Source organism: Meles meles, chromosome 5 (assembly GCF_922984935.1).
Source record: "Meles meles chromosome 5, mMelMel3.1 paternal haplotype, whole genome shotgun sequence".
Taxonomy (NCBI): domain Eukaryota; kingdom Metazoa; phylum Chordata; class Mammalia; order Carnivora; family Mustelidae; genus Meles; species Meles meles.
In genome coordinates, this window is record NC_060070.1 from 41676046 (window position 1) to 41694606 (window position 18561).

General features: G+C 41.7%; 1 protein-coding gene and 1 non-coding gene across 2 annotated transcripts in view; both read left to right on the top strand.

Moving 5' to 3' along the window:
- Window positions 1-18561, top strand: part of BACH2 (BTB domain and CNC homolog 2) — a 144215-nt gene that overhangs the window by 88847 nt on the left and 36807 nt on the right. The window lies entirely within an intron of this gene.
- Window positions 6253-6359, top strand: LOC123942912. Its single transcript, XR_006818537.1, has one exon. It is a non-coding gene; the product is annotated as a U6 spliceosomal RNA (small nuclear RNA).

The following is an 18561-nucleotide window of genomic DNA, read 5'->3' on the forward strand; positions in this document are numbered from 1 at the left end:
GCCAAGATTCCGACAGAGACTGCTCTCAAAATAAGGAGGCCTTATTTATTCCGATTCTCCCTCCCCCAGGAAGATGCTGAGAGCTTTTCATGAGAATTCTTCAAAAATTGCTGAGGTTCTGTGGACTTCAGAAAATGTACTTAAGGGGCGCCTGGGTGGCTCAGTGGGTTAAGCCGCTGCCTTTGGCTCAGGTCATGATCTCAGGGTCCTGGGATCGAGCCCTGCATGGGGCTCTCTGCTCCGCAGGGAGCCTGCTTCCTCCTCTCTCTCTGCCTGCCTCTCTGCCTACTTGTGATCTCTCTGTCAAATAAATAAATAAAATCTTTTAAAAAAAAGTTAGAAGGCAATATGTAGAATGAGAAGTGAGTGTTTATCTTTAAAAAAAAAAAAAAGAAAGAAAATGTACTTAAAATGGGGACTCAGGTAATGAGGGCCCTCAGTAGAAACTCGCCGATGGAGATGATGGGCCTTGAACCCTCTCTGTCTGGAGGGCCCTCGTCATTCTGCCCACTGTGGTCCGGCCCAAGAGAACACTCCGGGAGACCATCATTTTTTGGTCGAGAGCAGAAACAGAGGGGAGGTGGGTTGGCCCTCTCCCTCTCATTCTTTGTACCTGTTCTTCCCATCTCCCTGGACTTATTTCAAAAGCCATGTTAGTGAAATAAACCAGTCACAAAAAGATAAATACTGCATGAGTCCACATATATGACATACCTGAAGTAGTCAGATTTACAGAGACAGAAATAGAATGGTGGTTACCAGGGCCTGGGGGATGGGGGGGGAAAGGGAGGTGTTTAATGGTTATAGTAGTTCAGATTTTCAAGATAAGAAAGTCCTGGGGATCAGTGTCACGACAATGAATTTACTTAATACTACTGAACTGTACACTTAAAAAATGATCATTGTGGTAATTTTTTTTTTAATTTTATTTATTTGACAGAGAGAAATCACAACTAGGCAGAGAGGCAGGCAGAGAGAGAGGAGGAAGCAGGCTCCCTGCGGAGCAGAGAGCCCGATGTGGGGCTCGATCCCAGGACCCTGGGATCATGACCTGAGCCAAAGGCAGAGGCTTTAACCCACTGAGCCACCCAGGCGCCCCCATTGTGGTAAATTTTATGGTACATGTTTTTCACACAATTTTTTTAAAGTCACATTAACATTACTTCCATGGAAGGAAAAAATACTCAAGTTCTAAAAGTTGAATGCCTTAGGACAGAGTAAACAGGCAGAGTCCATGGGGTAAGGTTTTTATGTTATAACCATGGCTGGTTCTATTATCCACCTCCTCATGATTCTGCAGAATACACATACCTATGGTGTGTGTATCTCTGGGTCTAGGTGTAAGCACTCCAGCATTTTCTAGACGTTTATTCATCCTTTTGAGGGGCTCATCTACACACTGAACCTGATACAATTTTGTCTTTTAAAGAAAGACCGAAGAATATATATACTATGGGATACTATGCAGCCCTAAGAAATGAAATATTGCCATTTGCAACGACATGGATGGAACTAGAGGGTATTATGCTAAGGGAAATAAGTTAATCAGAGAAAGAAAATTATCATATGATCTCACTGATATGAGGAATTTGAGAGGCAGGTTCGGGGTTGTGGGGGAAGGGAGGGAAAAATGAAAAAAGATGGGAATGGGGAGGGGAAAAAAAACATAAGAGAGTCTTAAACTCAGGAAACAAACTGAGGGTTGCTGGAGGGGAGGGGAGTAGTAGGGATGGGGTGACTGGGTGATGGATATTGGGGAGGGTATATGCTATGGTGAGTGCTGTGAACTGTGTAAGACTGATGAATCACATACCTGTACCGCTGAAACAAATAATACATTATATGTTAATTTAAAAAGAAAAGAAAGTCCAAATTGCAGCATGAAATACTCAGGGTCACATAACAGGTTACTGGAAAATCCAGGATGCCCGTGTCTACCTCAGACCTGGTCCCAGAATCACTCTTTCTCTTTATCTCAGACAACCCCTGCTCTCTGGCCAGGAGTAGTTCTTATTAAAGAGCATGGATTTTATGAAGCAGGAGGTAGTGGGAGGAGTAAAGAGAGTAGCATCTTGAAAGCAACAGCTCCCATACCAACCAGTTTAGCCCTGGGCGAGTCACTGAACCCCTGAGCCTAGCTCCTGGGGGTAATATGAATGCTCTGCAGGATGGGAGTGAGTACCTGGGACATGGTACATGGGTCTTTTGTTCACGGTCATCATCATGATCCATGGTAGGAAAAAGGCTTCAGAATCCCCCTTGAGACAGCCAGCATGCCCACTGGGTAGTCCCCTGCTGGGCTTAATGTCGAGCAGGTCTAGGTCGGCTCTACTTGGCACAAATTTCTATTCCAGCTCCTACTGTTACTTGCTTCAAATACAATTGTCTCTTAGCCCAAAACTTACTGAAATTCAGCCTCTTTTATGCTTCATACACACTTGGGCCCCTTTTCTAACCACTTATTGAATTGTACAATTCCCTGAGTCCCGTAGAGTCTGGCCCCCATGGGTTCCTCAGTCTGTATTAGAAGGTTATTTTTGGATCTTAGGATTTACTTCAATCCTTTTTGGGGAAAAAAAAGTCTGATATATTTTGAAATTGTAACTTGCTTTGAGTTAAAGATTTCTGAAAGAGCATGATCATCTTAGCATCTAAGGCTTTTTTCCTGCTCTGTCTTAATAGGACATAGAGGGGCAGCCTCTTTATGAGCATGGCCATCTGTGATCAAAGGCCAGTGTCAAGAGAAGGTCCCTTCACTGCCAGCTCCACAACAGGAAGCCCTAGTTCAATTGTTCATTGCAACTTTGTGTCTAGATTTTGAGTTAGAATCATTAATGAGATAGCAAGGTCACAGACCTGGAAAAACTACCCAAAAGATTCCAACCCAGATTCGAGTCCTAAGACTAACATACGGCTATATGAGAGCTAGAACGGGTGATCTCCAGGGACCTAGTTGGACTCATCATTGCACGAGAATCTCTATTGCCTTGGCTTCAGGTTGCCGGTACAGAGCTATGTTCTCTCATAAGTTCTGACCATTCTTGATAAATTAGAGTTGTCGACCATGAGTATCAACCATGAGTAAATCCCAGTTCTTACTGCCATGTTTTAGAGCATATCCTGTACCTCATCTCACTTCTTTCATTGCCTTGTGTCCTCCATCTCTTCTACTTGTGGTCAGGTCTTCTGGTTTCTTTTCTTCTTCTTAGCAAAGATATCAGGATTACCTGGTTCAGTACTAAAACCTGTCCAAGAGATTATTAAGAAGGAAAGGCTTTGGGCTATTTTCTCCTGCCATTTTCAAGGTGTATAGAATGACAGGGCGTGTACAAGTTTTATGATATTATTAAGTGGCTGTTGTGTCAAGCCCAGGAAAATACAAGACGGGACATGCTGCTATCCGTTCAAACAAAACTGTAGGTCCATGGGACTGACTGCACTCCTCTGACAGGTCTAAATAGAATAAATAGCTTACTTGTTCAGCACAGGAAGATCATGCCTGGAAATAATGCCTGTATAAATGTCTTGAAACTCAGTCCACTAAGTCTGCATTTGTTTAATTTCAAGGTTCTGCAACTATACAGTTGAATTTTTGTTGAATAGGTCTGACAGCCTTTGAAAACTTACATACTTAGGAAATCACTGACTTTTTAATTTTTTTAAATATTGCCATCCACTACATTCTATGAAGACTCCCTGTGTTCTCTGTAAATGTTCATGATCTCAGCAGACTGGTTGGACTAGGCCAGCATTCCAAACTAAAGTAGCTTGACGGATGTGCCATTCATAGACTCACAGGAGACTTGGGGAAGTTCAAAAAAGCTCTGTTTGTTTTGCCAACTCACAAGTCCATATATTTTGGCAGTGGTATCCAAAGTAAATGAAAATACTATCGGCCTTGTCTTTCTTCCTTGTCAAGATTTGTATGAAGTGTTTAAGGAACACTAAGAACCGTAAGTCCTCTTAATTATTGTGGAGAAACAGTGAGGAGTGTCACAGATTACAGGTTAGAAAATAAGGCATGTTAGAAGTCATCTAGTCCAATCTCCCACCCAGTTTGGAATCCCTTTATTATAGGACATAGGGATCTCTCCAGCCTCTGCTGGAACACTTCCAGCAATGGGGAGCTCACCATCCCTCAAGAACTGCTTCCATTTTGTCATCTGCAATTACTAGAAAATTCTTCCTCATTTGTGCCTGATATCTACGTCCCTTACATTTTTATTTGTGACCTTATTTATGCCCTCTGGAATGAAAGAGAACAAGTTTCATCTTTTCTTCTCATAATAGCCCATTAGCTCTCTAAAGACAGCTCTTCCGTGGGGCCTGTAAATCTTGCTTTCTCGGGATTTAACAGCTCGGTTCCGTCTATCACATAGATTCGGTGCACATCATGATCCTTGTTGGTCAGGCCTGCTCTTAACACGCAGCACTGAATGCTAGAGTCTCGATGTGGTCTGAAGAGTGAAGAACAGAGAAAAGCTATAACCCTTTCCCTGCATTAGACATCTCTTGGGGTAGCCGAAAATTGTGCTAAGTTTCCTGGCCTCTGTGTCAGTGTCCTGACTCACCTTATTAAGCCAGCACTTTCCCATCCTGTCCTTACGAAGTTGACTTCTTTTAATCCCCGTACAGGATTTGATGTCTATTTTTGTTAAAATGGATCTTTACATTTTACCCCATAATATCAGCCTGTGGTCATCCTTTGGAATCTTGATCCCTCTCCTGTATCTGGCCAGCTTGCCACCCACATCGTCTCCTAGTCAGATATAGAACTTAATTGTAACAGAACAGACAACAGAAGCCGCGGTCACATCACCAGACACTTTCCTTCAGGTTGAAGTTGACATTGATCCGTCACCCAGCTACTGGTCATTTAATTTTACCACCTTCCAGACCCCGTTGTTTCATATTATTCGAAGAGTGACTTAAGAGATATCAGCTGCCTTGCTGGAATCCTGGGATGCTATTTCTGGTGCATTCTCTGAGCAGTAATCCTATCAAAACCAGAAATGAAGTTATTTTGGCATGACTTGTTCCTAATGAAGCTTGAATCATCTGCCACTTTCCTGTCTAGGCTCTGAGTGGGTGACGGTTTGCCGAGCCCGGAAAGATCAAGTATACAGTTCAAATGGAAGTTCTGTTCAGAGCCTTGGTTTTACTCATGAAGAGTATCAAAACTTCCAGAGAGCAGGTGGAAAGATTTAAGAGTGCCACATGCACATTTGAATTGAGTGACAGGGAAAAGTCTCCTCCATTATGTGTATACATCGTAAAAATGAAAAGAAAACCATGGGGCACCCGGCTGGCTCAGTCGGTGGAGCATGCAACTGTTGATCTCAGAGTTGTGAGCTTGAGCCCCGCGTTGGGTGTAGAGATGACTTAAAAATAAAATCTTCAGAAAAAAAGAAAAAGAAAACCAAAAAAAATAATAATACTGTGACTACAATTCTTGGAAAGATGGCTGATAAGACTGAGATATGATATAAAAACAGAAAAGGAGGGGCGCCCGGGTGGCTCAGTCATTAAGTGTCTGCCTTTGGCTCAGGTCATGATCCCAGGGTCCTGGGATCCAGCCCCGAATCAGGCTCCCTGCTCGGCAGGAAGCCTGCTTCTCCCACTCCCACTCCCCCTACTTGTGTTCCCTTTCTCGCTGTGTCTCTCTCTGTCAATTAAATAAATAAAATTTTAAAAAACAAAACAAAACAAAAAAAACAGAAAAGGAGGGAGGATATTAGAAAAACAAAAACTCTGAGTTCCTGAAGCCCACAGTGCCCCAAATCTCTATGAAAGAGAGGGCGTGTGCAATGGGAAAGTAGTGGGGAGGCAGCCCCATCCAGGCTAGGAGTCGAGGGCAGGTTTTCCAAGGGGAAATAGGTTTAAAATGGTTCCTTGATCATGGGATGGGTTTATAAATCCCACAGAATGAAACTCAGATTAAACACACACACACACACACACACACATACACACAAAACAAAAAAACAAAACAAAAACAAAAAACCACACACCAAGGGGTGCCTGGGTGGCTCAGTGAGTTAAGCCTCTGCCTTCAGCTCAGGTCATGATCTCAGGGTCCTGGGATTAAGCCCCACATCGGGCTCTCTGCTTAGCAGGGAGCCTGCTTCCCCCTCTCTCTCTACCTGCCTCTGCCTGCTGATGATCTCTCTCTCTCTCTCGGTCAAGTAAATAAATAAAATATTTTTTAAAAATAAATAAATAATAAATAAAAATAAAAACACACACCAAGAAGCGCTCACTTGGGCAGCACATACACTACAACTGGAAGGATGCAGAGAGGATTAGCACGGCTCAGGTGCGAGGATGACACACAGGTTCATGAAGAAGTACCATATAAAACACACACACACACACACACACACACACACACAGAGCCTCCTCAGAAACTCCCCCAGTGATGCCCCAGGAGTTAAAACACAAGGGGCTGAGTTCAGGTCACCTCCAACTTCAGTCTTCCCTACCTTCTCTTTCCATTTCCCCATTCTAGTCTTTCTCAGATACCAGGGTCCTGAGAAAGACTTTCCAGGTCCTGCCACATGAGGACTACGTTCTACAGGCAACAGCCCATGGCCTCTGTCCCTCCAGCAAGGTCCCTGTTTTCAGAGAGCTGTACTTCAGTCCCTCAAACCCCCCTTTCTCCAGCACCAGGAATGACTGAATCCTGGAAAATACTGCTGTGGCGTTATTTTTGGCTCCCTTCCTTCCCGCCCTGTGTCTGCCTGCTCATCGACAACCATTAACAGCTGTTAGAGGGGGCTTTCAATTGCCTGGCTTCTTGCTGAAGTGTTTTAACACCGGTTTTCTAAGAGCTCGGCTACGCTCTAGAGGTGAGAGGAAAATGACAGAAGAGTTACATAAAGCCCCCTTCATTTGGGGAGCCAGGTTTTCCCCCCTCCTTTTTTTTGCAAGAAAAATAAGCCTCTGACAAGAGCTGTAGAGGCGCCGCCCAGCTGCATCCCTGTAGAGTCGATTCCGATGATCTCATGTGGCGGCCCTAGAGGCAGCCCTGTGCCATTAGCAGGAACACAGTCGAGGAGTTCCGATGTCTGTGCATCATTGACATTGAGCATTTTCCCATCCCCACCCTTGCCGAGCTGCTGGAATTTGGACTAGACACAGAGGAGGTAGCCTGGCAGCACAGAGATTAGAAGATGCCAACAGGACCCCCTGAGGACACGCACAAGCCTGTACCCCATCAGCCTCTTCCAGGAGCCCACTGCTGGCAGTGAGGCTGCCGGCTGGCCCTCTCCTCCATTGTTTACTTCCCTACAAAGGACAGATAACTACAGCAGACATTTGGAAAGTTCTGAGCTCCTCATAAATGTTAATTCATTGATTCTCATTAGCCCCAGAAGAGATGATGATGTTGTTGCTGATTAAGAATAAATCCTTCATGCCTACCAACACTTTACCACCTTTGGCTACTTTACTCCACGCCCCCTACCCCTAGCAGGGACTAACACACAGTCCTGTCCCCATGTTTCAGACTAGAAAATAGGAAAGGCCCTGTTCAAATGTCTCTGACGTCAACACTTAGCCAGAATAATGGTTCAGTCTCCTAATCCCAGTGTTTTCTCAAAATACGGGTATGTGTATCTCAACACGGAAGTGAGATGATCTCGAGTGACGTATGAAAAACTTTTTTCAAAATCATTGTGCTTCTTTTAATATATATTAGAAAAAGCATAACCTGAGATTTTACAGACAGTCTTGCTTAGGATAGGTTTCTTTCTGAGCTAAATTTACTTAAGGAAGAAAGTGAGTTGCATTCAAGAAAATACTAAAGATTGTGACAGTGGGTCCCAAGTCTTTAGGAAACACTTCATAATTCAGCACTTTTCCCGTCCACAAGCGCAAGCACTCTTCCTTGTCCACAAGATAAGAATCTATCTTCTACAATATCTACCCAAAGAAAGCCACAGTGGCATCTTACTGGGAACACAGACTCATGCTTATTTTCATAAGTTTTGTATAAAATACAGGAGTAGGCTTTTGCATGAAGTACGTTTAGATGAAAACACTTCTTGTGTGTGTTTCTTTCCATCAACATTCTTGGTTATCTGATTTATGTATTACTTCCAAAACACCGTAGCCCTCCTGCTTGGGTCCCTAAGTATCTATACCACCTCCTCTCCTGCCCGTAGCCCTCCTAATGGCAAGGTTAGAGCATAATGCTCTATCTGATGACTGTGTCAGGTTGCAGAATTTCTTCAGGACTAGCTAAGATGATTTGCATCTCTATATCAGTTTTCTGTAACCACATACCTCTCTCCACCCCTTTCCTTCTCCTGTTTCAGCTCAGTGAAGTTCCAGAGAAGACCTATTTGTTTGCTCTTGTGGGTATCCTTATAATTTAGATGTTTGTCCAAAGAATGGTTATGGAGGGCAATGGGTTTGATAACAATAACCCCATCTTCTGTTGCTAAAATTGTAGGAGACAGAGGGGATATATGGCATGAGATGAGCCAGGACAAGTCAGTTGAGCCCAATTCTAAAGAGCCTTGAATGACAGTGTGAAAGGGGCCTGGGTTTTAATTCTGCAGGAAGCACAGAAATAAGTGATTGTCATTGGGAAGATTAGTCAGGCAACAATACAAAGGAAGAATCAGGGAGAAAGGGACAATGGCCAGGTTGTTACAGTGGTCTAAGCAAAAAGTAAGAAGGCCATGAAGGAAGTCATGTTTGTTTGAAAAGAAAGATACAGATGCCTTTTAAAGATTGAAGAGTGGGTCGGTCATGATCTCAGGGTCCTGGGATCAAGTCCTGCATCAGGCTCGCTGCTTGGCGGGGAGCCTGCTTCCTCCTCTCTCTCTGCCTGCCTCTCAGCCTACTTGTGACCTCTCTCTCTGTCAAATAAATAAATAAAATATTTTTTTAAAAAAATCTAAAGATTGAAGAGTACCAGAAAAGTCCTAAAATTATATCATGATTTCCAAGCAGACGTCATTGACTAAATTGTTGACTATCTATTTCTTCTAGATCAGTGCTACTCAGTAACATTTTCTATGATGATAAAAACGTTTTCCTACATGGTCCAATATGGTAGCCACTAGCCACATGTGGCTACTGAGCATTTGCAATGTGGCTAGTGTGACTAATTAGTCTGAATTTTCTAATCGTATTTAATTTTAATTAATTGTAATGTAAATAGCCACACGTGGTTAGTGACCATCATGTTGGACGAACCACCCTAGTGCAGGCCTAGAGTACAAGGGCCAGCTATCCCTCCTGACTTGTTTGCCATTCTGTCCCTAGAGCCTAGTATTGTCTGTCACATAGTAGGTACTTACTAAATATTTGTTAAGTGAAAGAATGAAAAGAAACCTTATGAAACAGAGGCAAAGATTATGTCCTGTTCGAATCAATATGCTCCTTTATGGAGAATTTTGGCCCCCACACAAAAGAGGAGGATGGAGATTTCCCACACACATTTAGAACATTTCCCAAATGTTTAAACTGAAGCTCTCAGCTTGTGCAAGTAGAATAAAATCAAGCCAAGGGGATAGACGAAAGTCAGCCATGTGGTGGGGAAATCCAAGCCCAAGGTCTGTTCTTTCCGTCCCTAACTTCTTGGTTTTCATTTCTGGTTATTGTAGAAATTGATAGCACCCAGCCTCTTCTTGAAATATGTGAGGGTAATGATCAGCATGAAAAAATGTCTTTTATGAGGAATGATAAAAGAAAATGTGTTAGAGCGGCTTGGTTACATGGCTGCAGAAATACGGGGAGGTCTACACGTGATCTGGAGTGAGGGGCTCAGGAACTTAAGCCCCATGACCTTGGACAAGTTGTTTAAGCTCTTCAAGCCACAGTTTCATAGAAAATGAGAATTCACTTACCAAGCTGTTGGGAGGAAGAAATGATATAATAATAGGAAAAGTCATGGTTCATAATCCATAAAGTTCCATTCAGAGGTTTATTTTAATTCACACAGACTGGAGTTATATCTGAATGTATGTCAGAAAGACACAGTTATATTAAAATATAATTCTGATACGTGCCTTCTCGAAAATGAAAAATAAGAAGTCCTCAAATTCCAGCTACCGACATCCAAAACAAAATTTAAACCATCCGAAAAAAAGACTTTTATTTCTCTTAACATTAAAAAACAAAGTTCTGGAAAAGCTGATCCCACAACCTCCTTCCAATAGCTTATTATGACTCAGTAGTGCTTGTTGCCAGGAAGTTCTTTGTCTTTCCACCATCTCCCTGCCCTTTTAGATTCAGTGGCTGCGTCCTCTTCACCATCTGCCCGGGACCACCTCCCACTTGTCACTGCTCCCCTTCATACTCTTCTCTTATCTCACCTGCTCTGTGCTTCCATCACCTGCCTCCAGCCCCCTTGTCTTAGCATTAAATTTAGGCCCTTTTCTTCTCTTTCTTCAAACTCACAACTTCCACAGTACTTGTAGCCATCTATTAGGAAATGTCTCTGGGTGCCTGGGTGGCTCAGTCAGTTAAGCATCTGCCTTCAGCTCAGGTCATGATCTCAAGGTCCTGGAATCCAATCCCACATTGGGCTCCTTGCTCAGGGGGAGTCTGTTTCTCCCTCTCCCTATGCCCCTCCCCACCCCACTCGTGCTTACTCTTTCTCAAATAAATAAAATCTAGGAAGGAAGGAAGGGAAAGGAAGGGAAGGAAAAGGAAAAGGAAAGGAGAAACCTCTCCAGGAACCTGAATCTCCCAGGACCACCCATTTACCTCCTTCACCCCCCTCATTTCCCTTTCTTTACTCTCCATGATGATACAAAGAACTAGTCACCACTCCACGTGTACGGACCATCGACAGACAGAGCTCTGTATAACCCTGTCAGATAATATCACACCGACTTCGGTGTTCCATGTAGGTAACAACTATTTCCAGAAAGTTTCAAAACCTGGCCTAAATGTCATAATCTCATTCTGTTCCCCAAATCCAGAATTGTAAGGAGATTCCTGTTGAAGATAGTTATTCAGTTGCCACTAGAATTACTTTCTCATAGTACATAAATCCCATTTCATTTTCATAATTATGACCATTTTTCTGGTTTTTCTGTCATTTTTTTTTCCAGAGTTGAACATTCTTATTAAAATAAAGGGCCATAACTATGCACAACCCAAATAATTGCTAATCAATTCAGGGAACATGGGTCAGTTTTCAGGTTTTGCCATTCTCCCCCACTGACAACATATTCTCTTTCTAACCATATTCAAAAACAGGAATCTGTAGAAATCCTATTGGTTTTCATCATGCATAAATTAAATAATTATTTAATTCTTATATTTGGGGTCTATCTTTTCTTCTTTTTTCCTTTCCAAGTATTTTCTTTCCAGAATATTGACATCTAATTAAGCCTCACCAGAATGTACACCATTTGCCACCTTTAAACTTTTATTCTAAATCAAATGTCTCTTTATAGCTAGTACGTGGAAAAATAAGGTCACTCTAACCCCAGTGACTGGTAAAAATACTGAAAATTCAGCCCTCCTTATGGTGAGACTAGTTCATTGCTGGCTAGTCAATAGTATGACAACTGATTGCATTGGTAAAAGGATAAAGTGGTAAGTATGCTGAAATTAAACAAGAGATAACCATTGAAAATAATGTATTTTAAAATCCTGTTACATTCAGAAATATAAGTTATACAGGCTTAACAAAAAAGAAAAAGCAGTAATACAAGCTCAAGACTTAACACCTTCTAGTGGAAGCCAGTAGGGTTCTGCAAACACATGGTTAGGTGATCACACTACCCAAGATCTGGGTTCACAGGCATGTGTCCTCAGGGCTGAAAAGCAGCAGAGAAAACCACACCTGGCTCTTCTTTTCCCTCCAGAGGGTTGCCGATCAGACTTGAAACCGTGGTAGTAAGGATTAGCCCCTGTGGTCTAGCTGTGCTCCCAGACCCGCCACTGGGAGCAGCCTAATCTGATGATTATATTCATAATAATCCACCAATTAGGGTCCTTATGAAGAAGTTGTATATAAAAGTCCTTCATACAACCAAACATAACCCCACGTTCACACGGAAGACCAGGTGTGCTTTTCACCCTTCATTTTACCAAAGCTGGGAGGCAGTGGGAGTCCTCCCCTGAAACACTCAGATTCTTTCTTTTTTTTTTTTTTTTTTTTTTTTTTTTTTCAGATTCTTTTTTTAATATGCAAGTTACATGACTGTAGAAAGAGTCTTTGTTTCACATTTGCACTACTTGAAACATTTCCATTGTCTCATGCATTGGTCTATATAGATGCAGGTTGTATTTTTGGTTGTCCATTGTCTGAGGAACAAAGACTAGGATGGGCAGTCTGGATAAATTGCATTCCCAGAGTTTCTTAAGAAATTAGTTGTCTGAGGGTGCTGGGTGCCTCAGTCTGTTAGGTGTCTGCCTTTGGCTTAGGTTGTGGTCTCGGGGTCCTGGGATCGAGCCCCACATCAAGCTCCCTGCTCAGTGGGGAGTCTGCTTCTCCCTCTCCCTGCTTGTGCATGCGCTCTTTCTCTCTCTCTCTCAAATAAATAAATAAAATCTTAAAAAAAAAAAGAAATTAGTTGTTTGAATTTAAAGTGTTTTTTTCTATAAATAGGTTATAAATCATGATTACTTTCCTAAATCTGCTCCCAAATCTTACATCTGTATCACCTTTCATTTTTTAAAACTTATTCAGTGAACAGATATTTATCATCATGCAAAGAGAGAAAGAAAGTAATCCTTTAGGAATAAGTGAAGGGCTCTGAAAGTACAAGGGAACAGAAGATCATTCTAAGGAGAGAGGACATCATGGAGGAGAGGAGGTACAGGTGGGATGTCCAGGTGTGGGAAAAGGCCACCTAGGGCCAGTGTCCTCCCCTCCCCCATTATATGCCTGTAGCACCTTCTCTGTATTTCTGTCACAGCACCTATGGGATTGTATGGTAATTGAATCATTGCTTGTCTGACCCTCATCTAGACAGTAAGTTCCTTGAGTCAGATTTTTGTGTGGTGGAGGTGATGTTTTCAGTCTGCAAATCGACCATCTAGAGCAATGCCAGCATGATAGCCATTTGGTTAATGTTTGTCAAATAAATGAAGGGCATCCTTTAGAAAAGTTCTGGAGGCAGAAAAATGTGTGGCATGTATTAAATGGGAATGAGAGGGAGGAATGTAACGGAGTCTGGAGGCCAGCAAAAAGGATTTCACTGGATTCTAGTTCTGGGGTCCTTTTTGTTCAGGCAAACCTAAGTTCTATTCAGTTTATATTTTTTATGGGAAAGTATTTTTGGAGTTCCGGCTAAGGAGCCCATCTTCTCCCAGTCTCAGGGATGCATGAGCTTCCTCTATGGAGGGATAGAAATCTCTATAGATGGGTTTTAAGGAGCCAGTGGGTCCAACTCCAGCAACCACCACGGGTGTTCACAACTGGAAAACAAAGGGCAGTTTCTCCAGTGAGCCTTCCTGAGGACTTGTCTGCCATTCACTTTTAAGCACAGCTTATTCACAAAGTGGGGACTGTTTTGTAAGTCAGGTGCAGCATGTGTTTCATAAAAGCCCTTTCAGGGTGAGCCTGGGTGGCTCAGTGGGTTAAAGCCTCTGCCTTCAGCTCAGGTCATGATCCCAGGGTCCTGGGATCGAGCCCCATATCGGACTCTCTGCTGAGCAGGGGACCTGCTTCCTCTCCTCTCTCTCTGCCTCCCGCTCTGCCTGCTTGTGATCTCTCTCTGTCAAGTAAATAAATAAAATCTTTTAAAAATAAAAAATAAATAAAAGCCCTTTCATTATTGGGTCTCTTTATTTCTGCCGCTTATACAAACATACATGGAAATGGTCCCTTATCTTTTCTTTGCATTACCAATTTTTCCTCTCCCTCCTCCCTTTTAAATTCTTAATGTTTTTATGTTTATTTTGCATTTGTTAATGCTAACACAATCCAGCCAGTAAATTTCCGCGTGGCCCTCGCCCCAACTGATGGCCAGCGACCTTGAACGAGGGCCTGGGCAGCCTTCTCTGGCTGGCCTCAGCGTCCGCTCCCTAGGCTTCAGGTTTGCCGCTGCAATTATGAGTGAGAAGCCTATGGTTAATTACGGTGCATGAATGGGAGATACTCCTGGACTTATTTGCATGCATTACTTGCTGGTAGTTTCTCTGTTGAGGTCTCTCCATCCTTGTTTTTACAGAGCTCTTGGCAGGGTTTCTGCAGTTGGTGTGTGAATTTTTATGATCTGTTGCATGTTATTCATGCAATTTCCTGCCCTGTAATGGTATCAGTTTTCCAGACGCAGAGGAATACCGACTAAAACCCGGGAGCCTGCATTAGCATAAAATGTCCCAGTTCTGTCAGTTTGATTAATTTGTCTCTTTGTCTCCACTCTATATGATAAGTGCTATTAATGGTTGCAACACTTCATATGTCAAAGTCTTTCTTCCTAATGACTTGAAAATGCGGTTTATTTCCCCCCTTTTTGTATTATTTTCCTCATTTAGCATTCCACTCAAGTATAGATTTATGCCATGCTCTTTCATTATCTTACTGGTTGCAGCTCTGGAGTGATTACATATGGTGTAGAGTACGCGTAAAGATGTGATCCCAGGGGCAGCAGCTGCTGATGCAAGCTGAAAATAGATCCAGCATACGCTCAGCACTTTTCCCAGAGGCCTTTTATTTATTAGGAACAGTCTTGGTACAGGACAGCTTGGATCCTCATTTAGCAAGATGACTTTTTTGCCTTTCGGAACACTGCAGTGACTTTGCTCTATTTACTGACGCTGCTGTGTAATTATTTCTTTAACCGCCTTGTATCTCAGCCTTGACTTAACCTAACAGAAATTGTAATATAATCTCGATATATAATGAACTCAAGAAGCGACAGGCTCCATTTGAAGTAATGGAGCTTGACAGATCTAAGGTTTAAATTAAATAATCCTATTTGTAAGGCAGCATTTGTACATGGTACACTGCTTTAAAATGAATTTCTATTCTTCTCTAGCACTTCTTACACTGTTTTCGGTATTCTTCCTTTCAAAAGGACTTTTTCCAGAAAGAAGCGCATCATAAAGCCAAGGGCTCTTTCATAAGGAAAAGAATCAAATGAAATTTTTTTACCCATTTCAATCACTGAACTGGAACTGGCATCATTAATGATTCGTGATGGGTACTTATTAATCTAGGCTGGCAAATCCAGACAGCTCAGACTGTTCTATCAGCACAGAACATCTGTGATATAAATATAATGGAATTCAGGATTAAGATAATAGCAAACTTTCTGCACATGTTTTAGGTTCAGTTAGGTATTTTTTATCATAATTTTGAGAAGTCCTAATAACAAGTGTATGTATTTATTTTCTAAATAAATCCAAGCAGAACCCTCATTTCATGATGTCATTCTTCTCTTTGAGAGGTGTACATTCAACAGGAAAAGGAGGAAGTTCATCGTATATCTTAACAGATAGTATCAAGATAGTGATTCCTCCGTGTGTGATAAAATTGTGCAAATTGCAATAACAAGAAATAAGAACATTAAAAGTTTCCGGGCAAATGACAGTCTGAGAGTAATGTTATCTATTGGTAGAACCTAGTCCTGTGATGAGAAAGCCTTGAAGAGAAATGAATTTATAAATAGAACAGACCTCTTTATGGTAAAGTAACAAATTAGGGAGGCAAGTTAGTAAATTTCCTTTTTCCTTTTTGGTGTCTGATTTTACCTGCTCTGAACGGAGAAGGCATCAGAGAAGAGGGTGGGCAATTCCCTCCTTAAATTTGTTGTTGGCCTCAGATAATGCCATGCTTTCTATTTGGTAACAGAGATTTTATTAATTCCATAATCAAACGAGAGTTATATGGGGTTAAGCCCATCATTTCCTGCTGGGTCAGATTAAAAATTAAAGCAGTAATTCATGATAAAGAAATAAAGCGTGAAAAAAAAAAAAAGAAAGAGTGATTGTCTCATTTTAGTGGGTATATATGACGCACGATGTTGTAGAAAGAGCAGTAATCCAAACCACTCTTAAAATAAGCAAACCAAGGAGCACTTCCCTGAGTCGAAGAGAAGCCCCCCCTTTCCTGCCCACATGCACAATTGCATGAAAAAGCATTAGACCATAGCATTTCATCAGCTTGATCATCGTGGTTCATATATTCTCTCAAGTTTGTTTGGGAGTTTAGACTGTTAATAGCCTGTGCGGTGTAATGAAAGCAGCAGCCTTCACCCTGCCCTGGAGATGCCCTCGGTAGGAACAGAACAGAAGACAAACGAGAGCTCGCCTGCGGCTAACGCGCCTGCTTTCTTACTCTTTTTATTTTGTCTTCCTTTCTTCCTCTCCTGTCCTTTCCCACTCTCACGTACAAAGAGCACCCAAGCTTATTCTGCAGGCTCATCCCTAATTACTGTCGTCGTGACACAAAATGTTATAGCCGATTTCATTCTCTGTCTTGTGGCCTCAGAACAGTGGGTGATCTTGCTTGCTATAGGAGAAGTGATACTCAGGCATGACAGGATGAATTAAGGACGGGGACTAAGTATTAACTCTTAATTCCCTAGCTCTTGTGGTTCTAAATTAGATTTGGTGTCATTATAACTGGGAGAATGTGAGCATTTTATGGGTATGTGTGTGTGTCTGACACTGGAACCATGTTTGATCAATTGAATTGACCTTGGTTTTCTGGTGAAACACATCAAGTGTATTATGAAACAAGCAGCCCAAATAAAGAAAAACATTTCACATATCTTGTCAAATATTTCACTGGGACCTCTGAAAGCTGGTATTTCCCTTCTGCCATCAGGTCTGAAATGAGAACAAAAGCACTTCATTTTTGATAAGTGAGACTTGATTTTCCTTTGAAACCTCTTCATTTCCAAGATGCCTTATGAGAGTTATCACAGTTTGGGCTAAGTTTCCCAGGAAATGATGTCGACTCTGAAGGAGGCTCTCAGGACCAATTATTTAGCAAATGGTTTGTAAACCAAAGGCTAAAGGAAGAACTACATTATCAGATAAGAGCCAAGCAAAGAAAAAAGGAAGAAATAAACTCTGTTGATCACGTGTTGTGTACCAAGTGAATACAAAGATAATTGGAGCAGAATAACAAAGATCTTAGGATCAAGAGGGAAAAAAAAGATCAATGGACTTACAGAGTTGGGTTTTTTTAATACCCTGGAATACTGTGTTCCATTATAAACATTTGTAGAGGTATTAGAATAGAAGACAGAAGAGGGGGAAAGACTGAAGAGGGAGGTAACAAAGTTCTTAAAGTCTGTCTAAAGAAGTAAGAGTAAAGTGGAAGAATTGCAGCCCCTAAGGACAGAACCAAATCAGCTGGGTTTAATACCAAGATAGTTGCTAGTAAGTAGAAATATAATATTCATTTTTATTCCTGAATTCTGTTAACAATTTCTGCCTCTTCACATTCTTTGGGAAATGGAGAAGTCTTCATCTAAAGCTTTACTTGGCTTTCAGTCAAAGGTCTGCCTCACCCAGGAAACCTCATCAGGAAGCCCAAAATCAATGGAATTTTTTTTCAATGGCTAACACAAGCCAGTTCTGAGCCCGATTTAAAATTCACTGTATACATTCATCCTGGCTTGCTACAGCTGCGAGTGTACTCTATTTTCTATTGATGACTCTTCCAGTAAAACATACATCCACTCCACTTTCCACACTTCAGAGTTCAAGTGGAAGAGAGCTGTTGGAAGGCCTCCTCTCAAAACTGACTTATTGGACCTTGTAGAACCTGCTTGAGAAGCTTCCACGAGTAGAGATGTGCATGTGCTTACTTTTTGAAAATGATCTTGGATCCAAGAAAATGATAGCGTTAGTATTTACGGGTGCGTAATTATGCAGTGGGCTTTCTGAAGGTCCTGGTGTAAACAAGCTGGAGCTCCTGTCCCTCTAGTTTTGGTTACACTCTGTTCTACTAAAAAGATACCCATGCTTCATTAAGCCAAGATTTATTAGCAAGGCCGGCAGGTGATAATGGAACAGTAATTTTTACATATCAACTTTGACTTGGTGCCCTTAATTGGCAACAAGGAGAAATATTAAAAGATCTTGCTAACGCAGCATGATGCATGAGAATTAAGAACATCAGGGAGTTATTTTTTTCTTCTGTGATATATTGGGAATCATAAAACCGTGGTCTTAAAATTCATCTGACCCAGCACTAAAGAAATAGGCTATATTTTATCTTTTAGATAGCCTTCATGTCTAATACAGTGATGCTGATGTGGATTTTAAAAAATAGCCTTTACTGAGCATTCACTATGTGCCAGGCACTGTTCCATGCATTTTTTTTTTTACATGCTTAACTCATTGACTCTCTGGGATTGTTGTTGTTGTTATTATTATTATTATTATTATTATTATTAATCTTTGCATGATGAGGAAACTGAGGCAAGAAAGGTTAATTAATTTGTGCCAAGGTCAACTCCTAAGTCAAGGAGCCTGATAGAAGGCAGCCTGACTCCCATATTCTTCTTTTTTTTTCTTTAAAGATTTTTATTTATTTATTTGACAGAGAGAGAGATCACAAGTAGGCAGAGAAGCAGGCAGAGAGAGAGGGAAGCAGGCTCCCCGCTGAACAGAGAGCCCGATACA